Below are 22,168 nucleotides of genomic sequence, written 5' to 3'. Positions count from 1 at the left end.
TGAAATGTGTTCTTTCACTTACAGGTGAACCCTACCATTAAATACGTTATTACTAAGTACTGGGTTCAGTTATATGTTGATTTTTTTTCACAAGTTCTATTTCTGCTGTACCTTATCTGATTTCTAAAATACACTTTTAATATTTTCTCATTTGGACTGAAGAGTTTGAGTTCAGGTTGTACTATAATATCAAAGAGAAAGGGAGAGAGAGGGTGGTATGGTTTTTTTTCATAAAGTACCATAGATTGGTTTGGAACTGGATTTGCTAATCATTTGTGGCTGATAAAATGGATTTTGATTTAAATAATATGTAAACCTGGCATTTTATTCAGTATCTACCTAACTACCTAGAAGTGTTTTTACCTTTGTGTAATCAGCTGCACATAAGCAACATAATGTGCTCCAGATATTGTTCTAGCATAGCTTCCCATTGAGAACTACAGGAAATAAAGAAGTAGCAGATAGATCTTCAGATATCTGTTATTATTTGGTCTAATTCAAGATTATTGATAATATAGAATTCTTATTGCATTTAAAAGAGGAAATGCATCCTTTAAAAAAAAAAAAGGAAACAGCATTCACTGAAAACAGTTACTATTTCATGAAACTTCAGATCAAGGTATATTTGTAGTTTTTATAACAAATAAACCCATTACAAGGAACTTGTTATATGGAAAGTAATATCAATAGATTTTATAAAAAGGTTACCTAAGATTCAATTCCAAATTTATTGGTACCAAAACCCAAACTGACCTGGTACTCAGGCCAACTTCTTTTTTATAAAGGTGATGGAAAAACCTGTTTAGCTGATCAGTCAGTCTGTGCACAAATAGTAGAATTATAAGTTTATTGTTTTTCTCTCCCACTATGGCTTATGACAAGAGTAGAAATTATTTTTAAATGGGTTCTTATTCAGTCTGAGTAAAATATATCCTGTTCTGATATTTGAATATCTTGGACTGTTTCTGTTCTGCTTTCATATATTACTTCCTGTGGGGTGAATGATTAGCAATAATGGGCTTCTTTGGTCCCTGACATACATAATGTCCCTGACATACATAAATGATTTTGTGAGCACATTGGATACATAACTCATGAATAATGGATTGGAATTGTATAAAAATAACGCTTTCTTTCTTCAGAAAGAATGGATTCAATAGGGATGCAAACAAATGAAAACAATTAAACTATATATTGCTGTTTCTGCTATGTATTTATTTAGCACAATGAGCTTTTTAAAAGATTTCAAATGAAACTATTTAAAAGAAAATGGCACTTGCATGGTATTTCATCCCTGAGTAGGGATGCCATGCTGCCTGTTTTCATAGTGTAAATCAGATTCTATTCATGGTATTTATTGTCTCTTTTCAGCATTAAATTTCTCAGAGTTCAGTTTTTTAAAAAATAACTCTTATCTTTACAGATGCTGGGTTTTTTGTAGCCAATAAGAAATGCCACAGTTACAGTTGGCATTTAAAACCGCAAATTAGAATATTAGAGAAGGAAAATACAATCTCTTAGCGAGCAAGGCCTGCTGCAATTTTTAACATGTCATTTGGCTGCCACAAAGGTTATAATAAATCACAGGGAAACTATTAAGATTGTTTCCTATTTATTCTGGGCCATCCCCATGATTTCTATATCTTATTTTACCTTTATCTCTTTTTGTTCTTGCAAGGGACCTTGCACAGAACTACCACAACTTACTTGCATGAAATAGATCAATAAGCTGATTCATTCAAAAAATTCCTTAAACATAGTTTTGTTTCATGTTCCACAAATTATGCTGTACTAATTGGGGTTTGGCAATGGGCATGCTATGGATATCTGTACTCAGATTGGTTTATTTAGCAGCAGTTTTGTTCCCCTGTATGGCTTAATAGCCCATACACAAATAGAATTGATACCCAATTGCATGAGTCAATGCACACTGTTAGTTGGGATGATCTGATCTACTACCACATACTGGCTGTCTGTTTTGAGCTACCACCCCCAGAAGTAAGACTAAAAACTGCCCTCATCCAAGAATATTTGAAGATTATTGGTAACTCCCAGCTGCCAATACTGAGCGATGTAGCCTGCCTGGAGCAAAACAGATGAAATCCAGACATTCAGATATTTATGTTGCTAAAGTACTTAAAGAACAGGGCTGTTAAACTGAAGGCCTGAAGGCCAGATCCGGTCCACAGAGTGCTTAGATCTGGCCCATGGAACCACCCTGGGAACAGCAAATGACCAGGCTGCGGTACCTCTGCCAGGGAAAATGGAGCTCGGGACAGCCGCACGTGGCTCTCCCAGGCTCCATTTTTGGCTGCAATTGCATCCTGCAGCCCTCTGCCAGCAAAAATGGAGCTTGGGGCCCCCTTGGGCTCCATTTCTGCTAGCATCGACTACAGGGTTCCATCACAGCCCAAAATGGGGCCCAGGGAGCTGCACGTGGCCCCCAGGCCCCATTTTTGCTGGCAGAGGGTTAGCATAATAAACTAAAAGCAAAACAAAAGGAGAAATGTTTCTCTTTTTGCATTTGAGCATCCAGGAATAGGAAAGGAGAAAGGAAGAGAGGAAAGACAAAAAAAGAAGGAAAGATGGGAAGAGAGCAAGGAAGGAAAAAGAAGGAAACAAGAAAGGAGAATGATGAGGGAAAGAAAAAGGAAGGGAGGGAGGAGATTATAATGTGAGCGGGGGAGATTATAATGTAGGGAGTCCTACCTTAGCACTTAATCACCACAGGTGCCCCTGACATGAGTGATGTAGAGCTGCCATGCCTACCTTGGCCATGCCCACCCCATCTCCCCTGAGGTCAAATACAACCTTATGCAGCCCTTTATGAAACCAATGTTGACACCCTGTTATAGAAGATGATTTTGACATACATAATAAGTGGATAGAAAATTGCTCCCCCACTCCAATATTGAAGTTAACCTTGCACCTTGCACCTGTTTTTTTTTCAAGTTGCAAGGTCAACTTGAGCCCACAGCCCAGTGTGATATGGACAACACTGAACTAAATTTGCACTGGGCATGGTAGATGTGCTGACAGCCTCTATAAGTGGGCAAAATTGTGATTGTTTGGCCAAAAAACAAACTATCCAACCTATAGTGATAAAGTGCCAAAATAGAACCTAAAATGAGTACTTTGCTGATTTCCTGGCTATGACAAATGAAGCAAAAATTATATCTGTAATCTAAATATTCATAAATATTATGAATTCAAATTTTACATTTTATATATCATATTTTATACAATATAACATGCTTGTATGATATAAACATGCTTGTACTTGCAAATACAGACATTTAAGAATGCTACAAACGACTTTAAATCAAAATGTTTAGAACACCTTCAAACCCATTTGAGCTTGACATAAAAATAATTAAAAACGACTTTTTCTGGGAAGCTCAAGCTGATATTGTATCTTTAGGCACAAGACAACCAACACCCTGAGTGTGATGTCCCTTGAGAAGCATCCAAGATCAGGCCCCAGGGATTAATATTTCATTTCCAGAAACTTAAATCAGTCACTCCTTCCTCGATAGTGCTAGTATTGAAGATTAGAACTGTCAAGGCAACATATAAATAAATACTTCTCAAATAACATCTTCAAGGATTAGGTAGTGCTTTAAGTCAATAGGTATACAACCTGTATGACAATAATCATTGCTACTGTTACCAAAGTAATAATCCTATTCACACATCAAAAAATCAATTGCTGTAAGCATGCATTATATGATCAAGCTTTTAGTCAAACCCTATTTTAAGAATTTGTAATTCCTAATATCTTGGTATATTCCAATACTTGCCAGGATTTTAGTGGTATTCAATAATAATCCTTTGAGAGTGGATGAAATCTGAAGCTCAGTATTACAGTGACTAATCTAAGATAGGACAAATTCCTATGATGCATCTGAATATGTGGAAAGCTTAATCCATATCTTTCAACAAGTACAGTAATCTGTACAGTGAAAATCTTACAGAATGTCTGGCATTTATGCAGCATCCTGCAAATTAATTGAATAAAAGATCTGGATTGGAAACCTGGATTTGAAAACGTGTCAAAGGTGGCACGGATAACAACATTGAACAGTTTGTTAGTATACATACCTTGATGGAAACATCTGCATGCAAGCATAAATATTGTGAAACATATATTGAAAAAAATACACCCATTTCAAAAAGTCTATCCTTTGATAGCATTTATTATTTAAAACCCATGTTTTAAAGATACTTAGTAAAGGGGTATTATATGTCCATATTTACCATCTTCTTTGAATGTATAATTTGCAAATTCTCAAGTTAAAAATATTGTTCAACAAAATAGAACCTCACTTCATCTTTGAAATCTTGGATTGTGGAAATCTTACAAGCAGTTTATCCAACAGAAGGATCAATTCTGTGTTAATCCCTACTGGAAAAGTACATGTTTTCACTAGCGACCTAAAACAATGAGGTCAATTTTATAAACAGAATGCTTTATATCTTCCTCTTTGCATTTCCCAATGATTTATGGAGAATCTTCTCTTTTTGGTAAGGAAAGCTTTGTCAAAGGAGTAAGAAAAACTTGCATTAAAACTGATTGCCTGTCAAATAAAGTCTCTGCTTAGATTCCATTGAGAAACAATGAAAATATTTGCAAGGGTCACATATGAATAAATAATTCATCATGTCACACATATAATACTGTATGCCGACACTAGATTTCTTGGAAGAAGATATTTTAAGTTGGCTTCCTGATATAAGTTAACAGATGGACTTGGTGCCTGTCTGGTGTTGTTAGAAAATAAATGACAAAATCTCCTGAATGACTCAATGTAATAAATATACAGTAAGCAAAATAAAAATAGCAGCCGATCAGAAAAAAAGAAAAAGACAGACCTTCGTCAATTAAATTAGTCAGCTGAGGGTGACACGTAAGCTACAATTACTGATAAAAAGCTTATGACAGAAGCCTTTAATCAGGACCTCTGAATAAGTCAAAGGCTGAAGTAGGAGACAATGTAAAAGAACAAGGCAAAAATTAGGGCTAAACAAGTACTTAAACTCTGATGGCAAAATAGGACATTCATTTTATTTTTATTTTATTTTATTTAGTTTTCAATTGCTTACAAGATAATAGGTATAAGTAAAAACATAGTTATGAATACATGGATACATATAAGAAAAATAAAAGAAACAATAGGACAGGGATGGTAGGCATGTTGGTGCGCTTATGCACGCCCCCTACAGACCTCTTAGGAAAGGGGTGAGGTCAATAGTAGAAAGTCTAAGGTTAAAGTTTTTGGGGTTTGGAGAAGAAACCACAGAGTCAGGTAGAGTATTCCAGACATTGACCACTCTGTTGCTGAAGTCGTATTTCCTGCAACCAAGTTTGATGCAATTAACCTTGAGTTTGTATCTATTGTTTGCTCTTGTATTGTTATGGTTGAAGCTGAAGTATTCATTGACAGGTAGGACATTGCAATGTATGATTTTATATACTATACTTAGATCGGACCAAAGGCGGCGTAGTTCTAGGTTGTCTAGGTCTAGAATTTCAAGTCTGGTGGCATAAGGTATTCTGCAATGAGTAGAGGAGTGGAGAACTCTTCTTGTGAAATATTTCTGGATTTTCTCAACTGTGTTAATATCAGATACATAATGTGGGTTCCAGACTGATGAGCTGTATTCGAGTATTGGTCTACCAAATGTTTTGTATGCTCTAGTTAGTAGTGTAATATTACCAGAGAAAAAACTACATAAGATTAGGTTAACAACTCTTAACGCCTTTTTGGCTATGTCGTTACAGTGGGCTCTAGCACTTAGATCATTAGAGATGAGTACTCCAAGATCCTTGACAGAGTTTGGATCATCAATAAGATCTTGACTATTCAGCTTGTATTTTATTTTCTAATTTTTTTTTGCCAATATGTAAGACAGAGTATTTATTTGTTGAGATTTGAAGTTGCCATTTGTTTGACCATTCTGATACATAGTCAAGGTCTTTTTGAAGGGTAGCAGTATTGTCTGTGGTGTTGAATAGCTTTACATCGTCAGCAAAGAGAATGTAGTTGCTCTTAATATGATCACAGATGTCATTTATGTAGAGTATGAAGAGAGTTGGTCTTATAACATTGCCTTGGGGGACACCACTGTTGACAGGTACAGGATTTGATACGACGCTCCCAATTTTGACCATTTGTTGTCTGTTTGACAGGAATGCTTCTATACAGTTATGTAGGTGTCCAGAGATACCATAAGATTTTAGTTTTAGGAGTAGTTTGTCGTGTACCACTGAATCAAAGGCTTTACAGAAGTCTATGTAGATTGCGTCTATTGCTTTGCCCTGATCGAGTTGTGTAGTCCATATGTTTTTGCAGTGTAAGAGTTGCAGATTATAGGATAGTTTTTTTCTGAAACCAAATTGTTTATTAGAGAGTAGGTTTTTTGTCTCTAAGTGGAGGATAATGGATTGGTTAATAATTGATTCCATGACTTTACAGGTGACGCAGCATAAAGAGATTGGTCTGTAGTTTTCAACTCGGCTGGGGTCTCCCTTTTTGAAGATGGGGATGACTGTGGCTTGTGACCATAGTTTTGGCAAGGAGCTGGTCCTGAAAGATTTTTCGAAGATTATGCTTAGAGGTTCGGCTATGGAAGTGGATAGCTTTTTTAAGAAGTAGGCACATATTCCGTCCGGTGCAATAGATAGAGATGGTTTTAGATTGCATAGTGCTTTTTCAACATTTGCTACTGTAAAATCGATATGTATTAGATCATTGTAGTTGTCTGTGGTTCGACTAGGAAATACTGGGCATGATCCATTGCTGTTTACAAATATGAGCCAAAGAATGTGTTAAAGAGGTTGGCTTTAATAGTGTCGTTGTTGCAGTCTTTACCATTAGGTCCTTTCAGGGGTGGGTTGAATCTTGAGTCTTTTAGTTTGTTGTTTACAAAATTGTAGAAAGTGTTTACAAAATTTTGTTTACAAAATTGTAGAAAATTGTAGAAAACATTCAACTCCAAACAAGATTGCTCTGTGCATTCCAGCTGCAGTAGTCACTCATTCTGAATCTTTCTGTAACTTATAGAATGGGATACAATTGTCTAAAATATTGGAAAGCAAAAAGGTCTTTTCAGAGTTGCAAAACAGGCTTCAATGCCTTTCTGCTACCTGATACCTAAAAACTGCTACTAACAATTATCTGACGTTAATACAAAAGAAAAAATAAATAAATAGCTAGTGCCACATCAGAGCTTGAGAAAATCTCATTGCTGAAGCAAGATCTGGCTTTAACAGAAAATCTTTCATACAGAAAGATTGGCAGAAGCATAAAGTTTGAGAAGTTTGCTATCTGAATTTTTGTTATTCATGACAATAAGCAGTTTGTGATAATTCCTGATACAAGTTTTTCCTAGGCTCATATAGCACCTGGATCACTGATATTGCTGAGGACTATCCTCCATCTCCAGAAATGAAGGAGCCGAAACAGTGGAAAAATCAATGTTGTAACATCATGGCTGTTTTTTTTCTTTGCATTAAAAAATAATGCACACATAAACTGATGTAATTTGGTATGATTATATGCATAATGTGTTTTCTCTTCTAGAACTGCAAGATATTGAAAATGCCTAGTTTATTTTTCAATTAACTCCAGTTTTCATATTGTCCTCAAACATAATCTCAATCAGTGGTTGGTTTACTGTAGCACATCTGGAAAAAAAAACAGGATAAGAAATCGTATTTATTCCAATTCAGACAAAGTAACACATTTCTGACCTAAATTGTGATAAAGTATTATTTCTTGAAATAAATGAACTAGCAGTTGCAGAAAATTTCAATTTCAACAGTAAATAGTAATTTGCAATTTTGAAAAGCATACTTAGAATCATGTGACATCATCTCACCATTCATATACATAGTTTTCTTCTCCAGTAAATCTTACAGTACATTTTATGCAATCCTACTTAGAAATAATCTCTTGATTTTTTTTCCCCTTGATCCATTTATGTAGGATTGCATTCATTAGTAATTCATTCTCCTTTTTACTGAGCAATTCTTGGGGGGACAAACAAAATGTAACAATTTAAATCAGGGGTTCCCAACCTGGGGTGCTTTCACCCCCTGGGGGTGCGAGACGATATTCCAGGGGGTGCGAGAAAAGTCCAGGTAAATAATAGGATATTGGCTATATGTTGGCATTTTTATTTATTATGCAATGGATTAACTTTGTTTTCATTTTAGAGTTAAGTATCGTTATTTAGTGGCCGTCACATACATAGCTGAAAAGATTCAATCCTACCATATATTTAACACGTTAAGTAGTTCCAAAAGTCTAAATTTCAGGGGGTGTGAGGTTCGAATGAAATTTCTTTAGGGGTGCAGGGTGAAAAAAAGGTTGGGAACCACTGATTTAAATGATAGAAGCTCTCTGCATGTGTGCTTGGAAAGAAGGAAGTGGCTTGAGGTTGACGAGTTTCTTCAAGATGCAGCATAGAAAGAAGTGAGACTTTTCCCATAAATTTCTTAATAAGCATACTTTTTCAAGTACAATGACTGTTAATATTCTTAATTACTTGAGATTCTTTCAGAACTTTGCTTCTGTTCAACAGCATATTCTTTAATAAGGGTCCTGCTGAATTTAAATCTCTAACACTCTTTTTAAAATCTTTGAAGGATTTCTTAGCCTAAGATGCTGTGTCAGTTTTCCCTTTGCCTTTTGACAGTTGGCTCAAGACATTTTTTCAGTCTGACAGTTCTCACAAAATTCACAGCACCTGAAGAGATTTCTACAAACACCTTTCTCTCAGAGTACAATGCCATGGTAACAGTTAAAAGGAAACAACTAAAAAACTAACAGTTTATCTCCCTTCCGTGTGATTCAAAATATTACTTAGTCTTATGACAGACTTCTCTTCAGATGTACAGTACCTTGCAGTATTTTTGCAACTGTTTTACCCATCTTAATCAAATTTCAATAAGCTTAAAAGTGGTCCAAAGGACAACTTTTATTTCATTTTTGTGACAGGGAACAATTTGGATCTGAGCTGATTTATCAGAACAAATAGCATTTTTGTTTAGCATCTTATGGATATCTTGAAATGAAAATTATTATTATATTTATATTGTAACATGATATGTTCTGTATGTTAGATATTAGATCTATATAATTAGATAATCTATATTTTATTTTAATAAATTAATAAAATATAGATTATCTAATTATATAGATTTAATAATTTATATGCTGCCCCTCTCAATCTCAATATCTAGGATATTGCAACAGTAGTAAACAGCAAACACTGAGTGCTTGAAATAGATTTTTTAAAAATTAAAAGTGACCGGAATCTCAGAAGATTTTCAAGTCATTCAAGTACTTTTTTCTTGAATGGAATTTCATGTGATTTTTCTGATATGGTTACATAGTTTGGGTTGAATAACTATTATTTATTTATTTATTTACATGTTTAATGTTTTTGGCTGCTTTGAAATTATGTGATGTCACTCAGTACTGAAAAGTTGCTGAGTGCTGTCTTGTAGATAATGCTAGGCAAAACTTAAAATTAGAATAAATCTGTTTTGGTAGGTCATTCCTCTTTTCCCTCTTATTCCAGGTCTAGAGTACTGGTGTTTGCACTATCCTGGATTCTTTCCCATTTTTAATACCTTCATATACTATAGTATAGAAGTACACTGGTTCTATGTAAGAACCATGGTCCAATATAAAATTTTATCTTTGGACTTCACAGCTTATATTACAGCTCTCTATCTCAGCTTCCTTATCTAATTTCTTGATATATTTTTCTTTGGCTGTTTCCTTCAGCTTCACAAACATTTTTGATTATGCTTTCCTCAGACTTCTTATAAGAAGTTGTTAACATCTGATCCTTAAGCTATGAAATCAGACTCCTAGTACTCTTTGGATAAAGGCCAATGTTAGCATATTTACCAAGCATGTAAAAGCACATTTGCATTGGACATATTGTATTATGTAATAAAAAAAATTACCGGGGCGGTAATTGTATTTGTAAATGTAAAGTATTTTCTTTAGCTTGTTGGTAATATAAGACATCTACCCGATCCATCAGAGAGGGGAGGCAGGGAATGCTGCGGGTCCCATCCCTGAGGGAGATACACCTGGTGGGACCCAGAAAAAGGGCCTTCTCCATGGTGGCTCCCTCTCTTTGGAATATCATTCCCCCAGAGATTAGAATGGCCCATTCTAATATCTTCCGGAAGGCACTGAAGATCTGGTTCTGCCAGCGGGCCTGGGGAACCCAGAGCGGGATGGAGCCCATCAAATGGCTCATGTTATCTGCTGTCATCAGGGCGGGGAGTAGGACTTGGGGGGTAATTTTTTTATTTATTTTTTCCAGATTTTGTTCTATTGTACTTTATTAATTTAGTTGATTCTTTTTGTTAGTTTTTATTGTTTTTTTATTTTAAATATGTTTTTACATTCTGTAAGCCACCTTGAGTCACCATGGGCAAATAGGCAGCAATATAAATTCAATCAATCAATCAATCAATAAATAATATTGACATGGATATGTAACTGTTTACAGACTACTTAATTCAATTATTTTATTAGTAATATTAGTAGGGTATGTACTAGTGCAGGGGTCCCCAACCACCGGTCCCCGGACTGGTACCAGTCCGTGGATCATTTTTTACCGGGCCGCAAAGTTTGGGCGCCGCCATCTTGTTTCGACAGCACTTCCGGGTTTTCAGTTGCTTCTGGGTTTTCGGTTGGAAAGTGCTTCCAGGTTTTCAGTTGGAAAGCGGCGTTTGGGTCCTCGCGCCTTAGTTTCATAGAAGAGGGGGTGGTGGCTTCGAACAAAGAGCCGTCCCGATGGCGGTGGAGTCTCGCGTTACTCAGGTACCGGTCTGTGGAAGAATAAATAATTGTGAAACCGGTCCCTGGCTCAAAAAAGGTTGGGGGCCACTGTACTAGTGGATTTAATTGGTTTTGGTTTTAAGTAATTGTAAATTGTATATTAGATGGTTTTTATTACTTTATTTTTAAAAGATATTATATCAAGATTTGTATTTGCTGAATGTCCATGACATTTTGGAGTTTTAATTATCTTTGAAGTGGTTGCTTGTTAAATTGCTTTTTGAAAAATCACTATTGTTAGATATTATTGTAGAATTATGTTATGACTCACATTCAACACATTTCAGTGTGCCTACACTTTAAATACAACTGGATTTAATCCATTTTCAGGATTATACACATTTATTGAAATGTACTGCTTTCCAAAATGATGACATGAGCTTTAGTAACACAGAGAACTGTGAGATTCAGAGCTCCAGACCAGTAAAATGTATTATACTGGTGAAAAACAATGTTTAACAATTATCTTGATTTGCTTATTATACTGTATATAATATACTAACTGGTATTATGTCACCACAGTATCTTACAGAAAATGATCTTACCAACTAACCATGCTTCTAGTTTTAAACTGAAAGATAATAAAAAGTACTTAATCTTCAGTCCTGACAGTGTCCTCAAGAAGCAAACTTTCAGTTTGTTTTAAGCTTCTGCTAATACAGGTGAGTCCCCAAGCAATATGAAATAAAGCATTACATCTTAGAAGTTAAATATATAAATTCCAAATAATGGGGTTAAATGTGGAGGTGGAGAGGATATTTCCACTAATGTGAATGAAAGGAATCTGTTCGGGATCTTTCTCTGCAGCACTTTGTTCTGAGGAACGCAATCTCTTTACATTCTATTGTTACAAATTAAATTGTTTTCAAACATTTATCTCGGTTTTCTGTCCTTGGGCTGTAGAAGTTAAGCTGTAGAAGTTAAATTCAAAGTGATTTGATTCTAGCAATTACTTTCTTCTTTTTGAGCAATAGATATCCTACACTTTCATTGCACATTTTATTATATTCTTCTTTTTTAAAGGTTCTTCAGTGAAAGCAGGCACAGACATGTACATGAAACTACACCACATTAAGAAGCAGCACTGATGCTCTCCTTCAGTAAAAAAATAGAAAAATATGAAGAAGATATATATATATTCGAGGCTAGATAATTCAAGTGATTTCATAACTGATTTATTAAGTGGAACTGCAAATTTATCAGCCTCTGTATTCCCCTCCACTTCTTAATTTTAATGTACTCTTTTGTGTAAGGCCCTTAAAATATTTGTAATCTCATCTGCAATAAAGAATGTCCTATGTTTCTTTCCTTCACTTATTCTGTGTCTAAAAACTTTATGTACTTTAAAGATTTTATTAGATTTTATTATTATTTGACTGAATAAGTTATTCAGTTATAGTTAGTTATAAGTTATAGTTAGTTATTTCTGTATTTCACAGTTCATATTCATGAACAATAGGAGGCAAGATTCTTAACAATAACTGAATTAAATAAGTATAAAAAATAAACTACAGTATTAAACTAAAAATGTCCATTGAATGAAGTTTTTTTTTAAAAAAAAGAACCTGACAGTTACTAAAGATACAGTTTATTCATTTTTATAGACTAATTTGTCTCACCATGAAATTATCTGAGAGAAGTCAAATTACAAAGATCTCCCACCCACAATCAAAGCTGAATATTGCCTTTAGTCTTCCTGGTTCATATATACTGGCACAAGGTACAATATATAAAGCAGACATTAACTCTATATAGGTTAAAAACTTAGTTCATGCTAAGTCATCATTATTTACATATTCTTACTTTCTATATGTTTATGCCTCCAAGTCATTGTTGGCTATGGGACTAGTCCCTGTAGTTTCCTTGGCAAGATTTCTGAAGTAATTTGCCATTAACTATTTCCTAGGGCTGAGAGTGAGTGATTGGCCTACATTCACTAGGGGTGAACAGTTGACTTTGTGCCCAAGACAGGCATTTCAGTTCAAATATTATGCTTTTTTGAGATGTATTGGTCTGCATGGAGATTCTAGGATACACCAAACAACATCACCAGTAGATTAATCTTGTAGAGTATAAATTCATCAAATCAATGTTTGTGAATTGCCAAAACAACAGCAACCATGATAACTCCCTTTCTGAAAACTTTTAGATGTGTTTGAGTGCCCAAGTTGTTCAGTTCATGTTCATAAATTGTTAAATATCTTTTCTTATATTTGGAATTTTGTAGACTGAGGTGGTATCGTTTATTTCTCCTTGTATTTCTGCTTTTATTGCAATTTAGTTCTAGACAAAGCCTGTAGTTATCCGTAATTACTCAATCAACAGCCTCCATTGCGTTGATCCCCTACTAGGGCCCCAAGGCAACTGGCACATCCAGATCTTTAGGCCCTTACAAAAATATAGGAAGGTTGGGGCCAACTTCACATTGGGAGGCAAGATGTTCCAGAGGCAGGAGCAAAAGCAGAGGAGGCCTCCCTCCTGGGCCTTGCTAACTGGAATACTCAAACTGATGGGACCCACATCATGCCTCCTCTGCCGGGATGGCATGCTAGTTTTCTTTTTATTGTCTTGAAGTCCTTGAAAAGTAGCCCTATACATCAGAGAAGCCCTATTATTTATGTCTCCAGAATCATACCATTTTTGTGTAATTTGAAAGAAATAATATTTTGAAATCTCTTTTGGGTGCAGTTAAATCCCTCCTCCTCTTTCTCTTCCTCTGAGAAAACATTAGGCTTCTAAATGCACCTTCAAGGGGAAAGACCTTTGTCAATTGCAGTTTTCCCTAGTAACTTCTTAATTTGCCTTGCTCTATAAGTTTTCATATTATCATTTACAATTGCTATAAAAACCAGTGAAGCAGCTGAAGTCCACAGTTTTACTCTTACTCTTCATTTACCTTATGGCTGCTTTAATATCATTGGTCTGCATAATTGAAAGTCATCCAGTTTTTCCAATTTAATTCCACAAGGCACCTTTAAAATATCAATTATATTTGTGAATAAATGATTCAAATAGCAATTGAAAGAGAAACCTCCTAGATTAGTACTGTAATATTACTCTCCAGTAAATATAAAATATAAAATTGACTAATCATTGCTAATGTGCATTCCTAATTCTACTGAGGTCAAATGCAATACATGCAAAATTTTGTCACATGCCTCCTTCTGTAAGTGGATTACTATTCGGCTGCTCTATTAAGATATATTTTCATAATATTCAGCATGAATCTTTTTAAATTACAAGATCATTATTCTGTATCTAATTGTGGAATAATAAAGATGGAGGCATTTTGGCTGGATATGCTGAAGCCAAGACTGGATGGACGCCTATCACTGATTTTTTCAAGCATTAAGCAAGGCATTGGGCATAGTGGTCAAAACTGTTCTTTTGAATTCTATGACTGTAATGTATGTATCTACATATCAAGAGACATTATATTAGTAGTTACTTAACTGGCAAACAATAAAGAAGCCCCAGTACAAAAGATATGTAGAAGCAAGACAAATTAAACTCTTAGTATTGAAAAACATTCAAATTATTATTCCTTGAATGAGTAAATTATCTAAAACCATTCAAATAATTTGCTAAACAGAGAAATCAGCTCTGATTAGGCTATTGGTCACTATATAAAACTGTTTTTAAAAAAATATCTTTCAAGGTGGAGAAAATTGCTAAAATAATACTGTAATAGTTATAGAATGTATCACACTTGAAGCTGAAACTAGAATACACCTTTTTGCCTTAAATCAGGAAAGACACACAAACCAAAGTAAATTCTATTTGCACTTTGCAGCACTTTGCATTCAAAAAAAGTTTCAGAGTTGCGACAACAGTCTACAATTCCTTAAAATAGGCATATCTTTTTCCAGGTTCACAATCCAAAAACTAATATCTGCAAATCAACCTGAAGCAAAATTGACTAATAAATAGAATTACCATAGAATATCAGATTCCTACTTCAGACTAACTTTTGATTAAAAAGATTTGAATTACTTCTGGTTCTAATAGAATCAGATGGAATAATAAATCTTGCATTTGGTTTTATACCTCATGTTAACTGAAATTTATTTATTAAGTTGTCTTCAGAAAAGCTAAGTTTGGGAGCAGCAAAATAATTAAGGCAATCTGGTTTTCCCTGTATTATAATAGAATTCACTCTCAGATCATGACATTAAACATTCAGTGGCAGAGATCACTGCAGGATTCTGTATAGGGTGCCTTCTCTGTGGTGTGGTGCTAGTCTGTTCACAGTACTTATATGGGTATCAAAGCTTTAAGTATTTGGTCACTTTAACATAAGCCTTTTCTTTCTGATAATTTTGTTAAAATTATCTGTACCCAAATTTTTGTTTTTAATTTAATAGTGTATTTCTGATGGCTATAACTTTAGTATCACATAGAGTGGAATAGGGCTAGCCTATTGGTTTAAAAAGGTAAAGGTTCCCTTTGCACATACGTGCTAGTCGTTTCCGACTAATAACCAGATTTATCAGATCTTTGCGTATTGGACAGAGTTCAATTGTTCATCCAAATATTATAGGTAGTATTGCTTAAGAATCGCAATTGGGACTAGCAACTCAGTTGCTAAGCGACATAGTTGTCAGTTCTCTGTAGAGAAAAAGAGAAATTTTAGAGAAAATTGGAAAATGCATTAGTTTTTAAAGAAAACATACCTATTATGTTATTAATAAAGATAGCTTGGGACTTAATGAATTGTCACTGGTCTCAGTTTCTCAACTGCTCCGTAAAAAACAGAAGAAAATTAATTGCTATGTATGTGCCTCATTATTTTCTTATTTCTCAAGTTTTATTTGTTTGGTCATTTTACATTTCTTCCTTTCTACATCCCATCCGGTTGAACACTTTTCAACACCTTTTCTGCTTTGAACTTCTCTTTTGGTACTCTTTGATCTTCTACAAGGAAGTTTTATGATCAATAATTCCTGATGCTGCTTAAAAGAGTCAGCTGTTTACCAGTTATGCTATTTCCCTATGAGCCTATCATTTTCGGACTTGACAGTAATAATCCAATTCACTACATGTAATTGTGTCAAAAAGGCTAATGGGCAATTTTCAGTGTTCAATTAAATAATGGAGTCAATGGAACATTATATCAACATCTTTACTGTCTCCACCATGTCACTATCCATACAATGTGAAATTTACCACTCAGGTAGGGAAAACAAATTGTATCTAGTGACAGTTGCTAAATAGAGGACATAACCAACTCCATAGCCTAAAAAAGCACCATAGCCTAAAAAAATCAAGAGTTTTGTGCTACTACAGAATAAACTGAACATGTGTTCATTTGCAGAAGACTTGCTGGCTTTGACAGCTGAATAGATTGGGTTCTCCTTTTGTATTTCTGATTGAATGCTACATTATATACTGAGTGGAAGGAATGTGGATTCGTTGATATTATTTCAAGATTGTCACAAGTGAAGATGGTCACTGATCAGTTTCAAATTACTTTAAAAGCCTCAGGAAGTAATTGAAATGTGGAACTTTCTTTAGCCTCCTCTCATCAGCTACAGTGGAGCCTGCTAATCCACCTATTAAATCTATCAGCTGTTAAATATGATGTGCCAGCAGGTGTCTATACAGAGCTAAATTTGGCTAAATCCAAGAAACTGAATTGGGGTCAGATTTGGTTGGTACTTGGATTACAATGAAATCCCAAAACTAGTAGCTACAATTAGAAGTTGAGGTGGTAAAAAACAGAAAAGGGCAATAGCAAACCATTTCTGCATTGTCATAATAATTATATGGACCTGTGCATGTCAGTGCCAGGACTTGTAGAAGTCTTTACTTATAGATTGGAGGGACACCATATTTTATTTCTTGTATTTATTTCATATATTTATAAATCACTTCCTATTATTACAAATACTGAAGTTACTCGTAATCAGCAGTTAAAATACAAGATATAAAATAGATTAAAACAGTAGAAAAATAATAAATTTAAAAAGTGAGGAATTTTGATAAACATCAAACCTTTTTTAACATAGACCTTTTTTCAAGTGAAAAGTAATAGCTGATAAATATAGATGATAAAATTTAGTTAGTAGTTTCAATCATGATCTGTTATGTTTATTTGATTAGATTCAGCACTTAAAATAATCACTATTTAAGATGTTACTATACCCAGAGGCTTGGCATATTTTAAGCTGCTGTGAGTCATTGAAAATATTTTGTTGTTGTCATCCAGCCAAGAATCAGTTTTAATACTATGACAAGTATAATTTATTTGCACAGTGCATTGAATGCAAAACAGCTGAAGTAGATACTAAGATACTTAAATACTAAGCAGTTGTTTACACAAACACACAGCTTGATGATTTATGTTTTATAGAGAGTCGCACATCACATTAGAACTGGAAAAATAGATAAGGATTGCCATTTTGATGTTAAGACATGTGATAGGCATGAGCATGTCACTGCTGTGGTGGTGTGTAGAGTCAACATATATTTCTACTGTAAAGGCAACACCAATAGAAGCTGCAAATAGAAGTGGATCCCTTAATTGCTGAGCAACCCTTGTGTAGTAGCTGATCATGTGTTTATTTATATTGTTTATTCATTAATTTATTTGTATCATACCTTTATTATTTTTACAAATAACTCATGATAGTGAACATATCCAAGACATGTTCATCTTCCTATTGTCCCACAACAATATCCCTGTGAGGTGAGCTGGGGGAGAGAGAGAGAGACTGACTGACGCAGGGTCACCCAGTTGTCTTTCATGGCTAAGGTGGACTAGAACCTGTCTCCTAATTTCTAGTCTGGTGCAGGAGTGGGATTCAACCAGTGTTACTACTGGTTTGGTGACTACGTTTTGCTGCGTGCGTGTGTAAAACAATCTTAGGCTGTGCCACCTGGAGAGCTGAAAAGCGCAGCGCGCAGGTGCTCAGCATTTGAAAAGCCTCTTTTCCCCTGCTGTTTCAACCTCAGCTGTGCCGTGCAAAGCAGCTGAGGTTGAAAAAGCAGGAAATAAAGGACAGGTAAGAGCCCGGGTAGGCGGGATGGCCAAACAGCAGCAAACACAGAACCAGTTTGGTGTCTGCTGCTCTTCAGAGCTACCGGCTCTATAGAACCGGCCAGAACCTGTAGCATCCCACCCCTGGTCTGGTGCCTTAACTATTAGACTAAATGGTCAAACTGAGCAACCAGTAGGTTTTATACTGCATTTTATAGTTTAAAGCAACACAAGCTCTACTTCCCACATATTTTCTTTCGATGTCCTGATTCAAGCCCAGACTAGTAGAGTTAGTACTGAGATATTAGGATGCATGTTTCACGATATGCCCTCTTTGTCTCTTCCATGAAAGCCTACACCTAATTGTGGCTGATGCTTATTCTAACGCATAAAATATATTGTTTCTTGTTACACAGCTCTTCTCCATTACCTTATCATGGTTTTATGAGCTCTTTTCTCCCTATTCTATTTAATCCCTGTTCTTAAAGAGAATCTATTTGTCTGGATTTAGTTTGGAAGTCTTAATCTTACTCTGAAATTTCTAAGCAATATTTCTTAACTAGATATTAAGGAAGGTAGACTAATAGTGGGAAGAAGAAGGATTGAGCGAAATCATTAAAGAGGACATTGAGAAAAGATTAAGCAATTTTAAGAAAGGGAAAAGTGTAAGACAGAAACTAAGTTATTGTCATGTCTTCAAGTTAGGCCAGAAACAGGCATGGCAGGGATTCCAGAAATTCTCTTTATTGTACATCTGCTAAAAGGTTGGAGTTTTTCTGCTTCATCTTAGAGCAAACAAAATCTAAACAGAGTTATTTTTGATATTTTTTTTTTGTCCAGGCTGAATAATCTTTTCTGAAAATCCTTCTTTAATGGTTTGTTCATTCCTTCCCTGCTCCCAAAGCAAGGATGAGCCTGACAATGGTAGATGATCTATGGCAGGGGTGTCAAACTCGATTTCATTGAGGGCCTTATCAGGGTTGTGTTTGAGCTTGGGGAGGTGGGTAGGCATGGCCAGGGTGGGCTTGGCCAGTTCAACATCGCTCATGTTGGAAGCACCTGTGATGGCCCAGGCCACTCTGGGAGGATCTGTATTTGTAGGCAGAGGGCTACAGGAGGCTGTTGTGGCCAAACACGGAGCCTGTGGGTGTGCACGTGGCCCTCCCAAGCTCCATTTTTGCTGGCAGATGCACCACAGGCCGATCCTTCACTGTTTCCAGGGCAGCCCCGCGGGCCAGATCTAAGCACCCTGTGGGCCGGATCTGGCCTGTGGGCCTTGAGCTTCACACCCCTGATCTAACTAGCCCATAACAGGAGCTCTCCTTCCTATCCAGTTATGGACCGTGTAGCCATTTCTGTTTGGGCTGATGTAGAAAACTGAGTCTTGCCTGTCAGCCAGTATTTTCTTTTTTATGGTACAATAGGAATGAAATAAGGTCCTGATTAAAACCAAATTCAATTAGACATATCTATTCATATATGCACTTTCTGACGCATTTAAATGTAGAAGAGCAAGGGTGGGATACAACAGGGTTAACTACCGGTTCGGGATTTATGAGCTTCCCTGCCTGCTGTGAGCTGTGCACCTGTAAATCGTCATTAGCATGCTGCGTGCTGAGAAGCAGCCTTTGAAACAGCCCTCTTTTCTTGTTTTTTTAACTGCAGCTGTGCCTCGTTCGGCAGCTGAAGTTGAAAAATCAGGAAATAAAGATCAGGTAAGAGCCCGGGTGGGCAGGTGGGCAAAAACATCAGCAGACATAGAACCGGTTCTATGTCTGCTGCTCTTCAGAGCTATCAGTTCTATAGAGGTGGACAGAACCGATAGAAACCCACCCCTGTAGAAGAGTGTTAACAGCATTGTCCTATTTTCTCAGTGAGATTTCATTTGTCCAGCTCATTTTAAAGTCACATGAAAATTTGCATGTATAGCTAATATATGTACTTCTTCCAAATTTGAGATTTGAATGGCTTATGGGTTAAAATATGTTTTAAAATCCATGGATATAGTTGTATATAAAATTAATAGCTGCACTTTGTGATTAATTTTTCTTTAAAAGACATTTTTATACATTTGGGGTTTTGACTAGTAGCACTGCAGAATTTGGAGTAGTGTGACTATTCATTTATGTTTTAGCTCCCAAAGCATAAATTATAAACATTTACATTAAAATGAATAATTCATTTAAATTTTAGTGACCTTCAATTATCAATTTTCTCTTAAAAAGCATTATTCATTAATTTATTGACTCCATTTTGGGAGAAATGTAGACATCACTGCTGAGTTGTTATGTTCCAATTTTTAATATTCTTCTGTCTTTTAAAAGGGCTTATTTTAATTAGTTGTGCTAATTTTAAGGAGATTACAGGTTTTTTTTTATTACATGCTATTAAAATTTTAAATGATAAAAACATGAGTAAACAATGGGATTGCTTGGACTGAAAATTGGAAACAATCAATTAGTGACCAGTCATTTTGGGGATTTTGTAACAGATTAGCATGGAATGTTGGCTTACAAAAGTCATGACTGAGGTTAAAGGCATTTGTAAAGAACCGGAAAGCTTAAAGACCAGCTACACATACCAGTCTAATCCATTTAATTTAATAATCAGACAAATGCCAAAAATTAAATAATTTAAGATGGATTTCCTTTTCATAAGTTCCACAGGCTTGAGCACAAGCTTCTAATTTAAGATTTAAGCCTATCAACTGAATTATAAAAATTAGAATAATAAAGAAATAAACAAACTTAAAATTGATCAAATGCAAAGAGAAAGTGACTAATGAAAAATGTGATTTAACCAAGAAGGACCAATAAAATCATGATTAGAAGTTATCTTAAAATGTTTTGTGCGAATAAAATTATATACAATGAATTAAAGGTGAATATTTGGGAACCAAATCAAAACAGAACTCCCAATTTTTAATATTTTAAAGGAAATGACTTTTCTTGAATCAGAGGCATACTAAGAAAACGTTTTACGATTTTTTTCAGTGGACTTTGATGTTACATGATAATGTAGGAAAACATGTTTCTACAAATGACTCTTTTTATATATGGTCTTGTTCTTCATGGCTTTGTGTATCCTTAGTTGGAGGGAAAAACAAACTATACTACGTATGTAATTCTGTTTGGAAGATGACTTTAGGAGAGTATTTGTGTTTTTTACCCATGAACAAAATGGAAGATGGGCTTGTGTCCATGTATAATATATGCTTCCTTAAGGTTGTTTGGTTATAATAGGACCCCACAAATAAAAACAACAACCTGAACAACTGGTCCAATAGCTACCTCAAATTTAATAACACTTTCACGGAAGAATGACCTCTCAGTAGCACTAAACCTTCCTATTGCTGTTGATGAAATTTTCTTGGTCATTTTACTTCTTCTCCTAAACCTGTTTATATGATACCATTGCTGTCATTTATTGATGCAGATATAATTGCCAACATTTTACCTACCAGTTCTCATTAAATTTGATGGAAGATATAGTCATACAAAGCAGATAATAAACAATGTCATAGTTTATATTAATATATTATATCATTTAAAGAACATTTCTGATAATTTAGTAGAAAATCCTATATGAAGACTATATGTAGTTATATTAATCAAAATTCTATTTTATGTTAAGAAGAGTTGGGGAAATCATATTGGAGGTGGAAAATTCAAGTAATCCCCTACATCAAATACTTATGTTCCATTATATTCTGAAACCTACAGAAGTGAATTAATGCTAGGATTTCAGTAGAAGCAACTAGGCTTATATATTCATAGAGAAATATAGAAAAGGTGCCTTAGCTGCTCAGAAGTAAAACAAATTGGCTTCTTAACAATGTCATGAAAATACACTTAAATCAAGAATGTGATAAACCTAATGGTTGGTTTGGGAGTTAATCAAACTTTGTACTCCTATAAGAAAATAAATGTTTATGCAACATATACTGTTTGGCCTTTAATAAAATGTAATCCTCATTCTGTTAAATATTTTCTTGTACTATTTAAGAAACAGTTTAATACTTTTTATAAATGCTGCATAATTCATAAATAAGGATTAAAGTGTTTAACAAAGAAGCGTTACTTACAAAATGGCTCTGATGTTTATATCTTTAGAATCTTTTGTACGGTCTCAAAATCCCATCTCAATTTTGACTCTATGATGTTACAATGTTATTTTGAATGTTTCTTAAATGCTGCCTTAGATGACATATATTTAGAATAGTTTTCAATTTCCAGGATTTGAAAAAAATAAAATGCTTTATCCTTAACATTGAAGCCTATTTTAACAATACAATTATTTCACAAGGGTGCCCTTTTCC

Source organism: Notechis scutatus, chromosome 5 (genome assembly GCF_049901735.1).
Source record: "Notechis scutatus isolate UNSWTSFEM ecotype Mainland chromosome 5, rNotScu1.2, whole genome shotgun sequence".
Classification (NCBI taxonomy): domain Eukaryota; kingdom Metazoa; phylum Chordata; class Lepidosauria; order Squamata; family Elapidae; genus Notechis; species Notechis scutatus.
The sequence above is the reverse complement of the archived record's forward strand: the minus strand, read 5'-3'. Positions refer to the sequence as shown.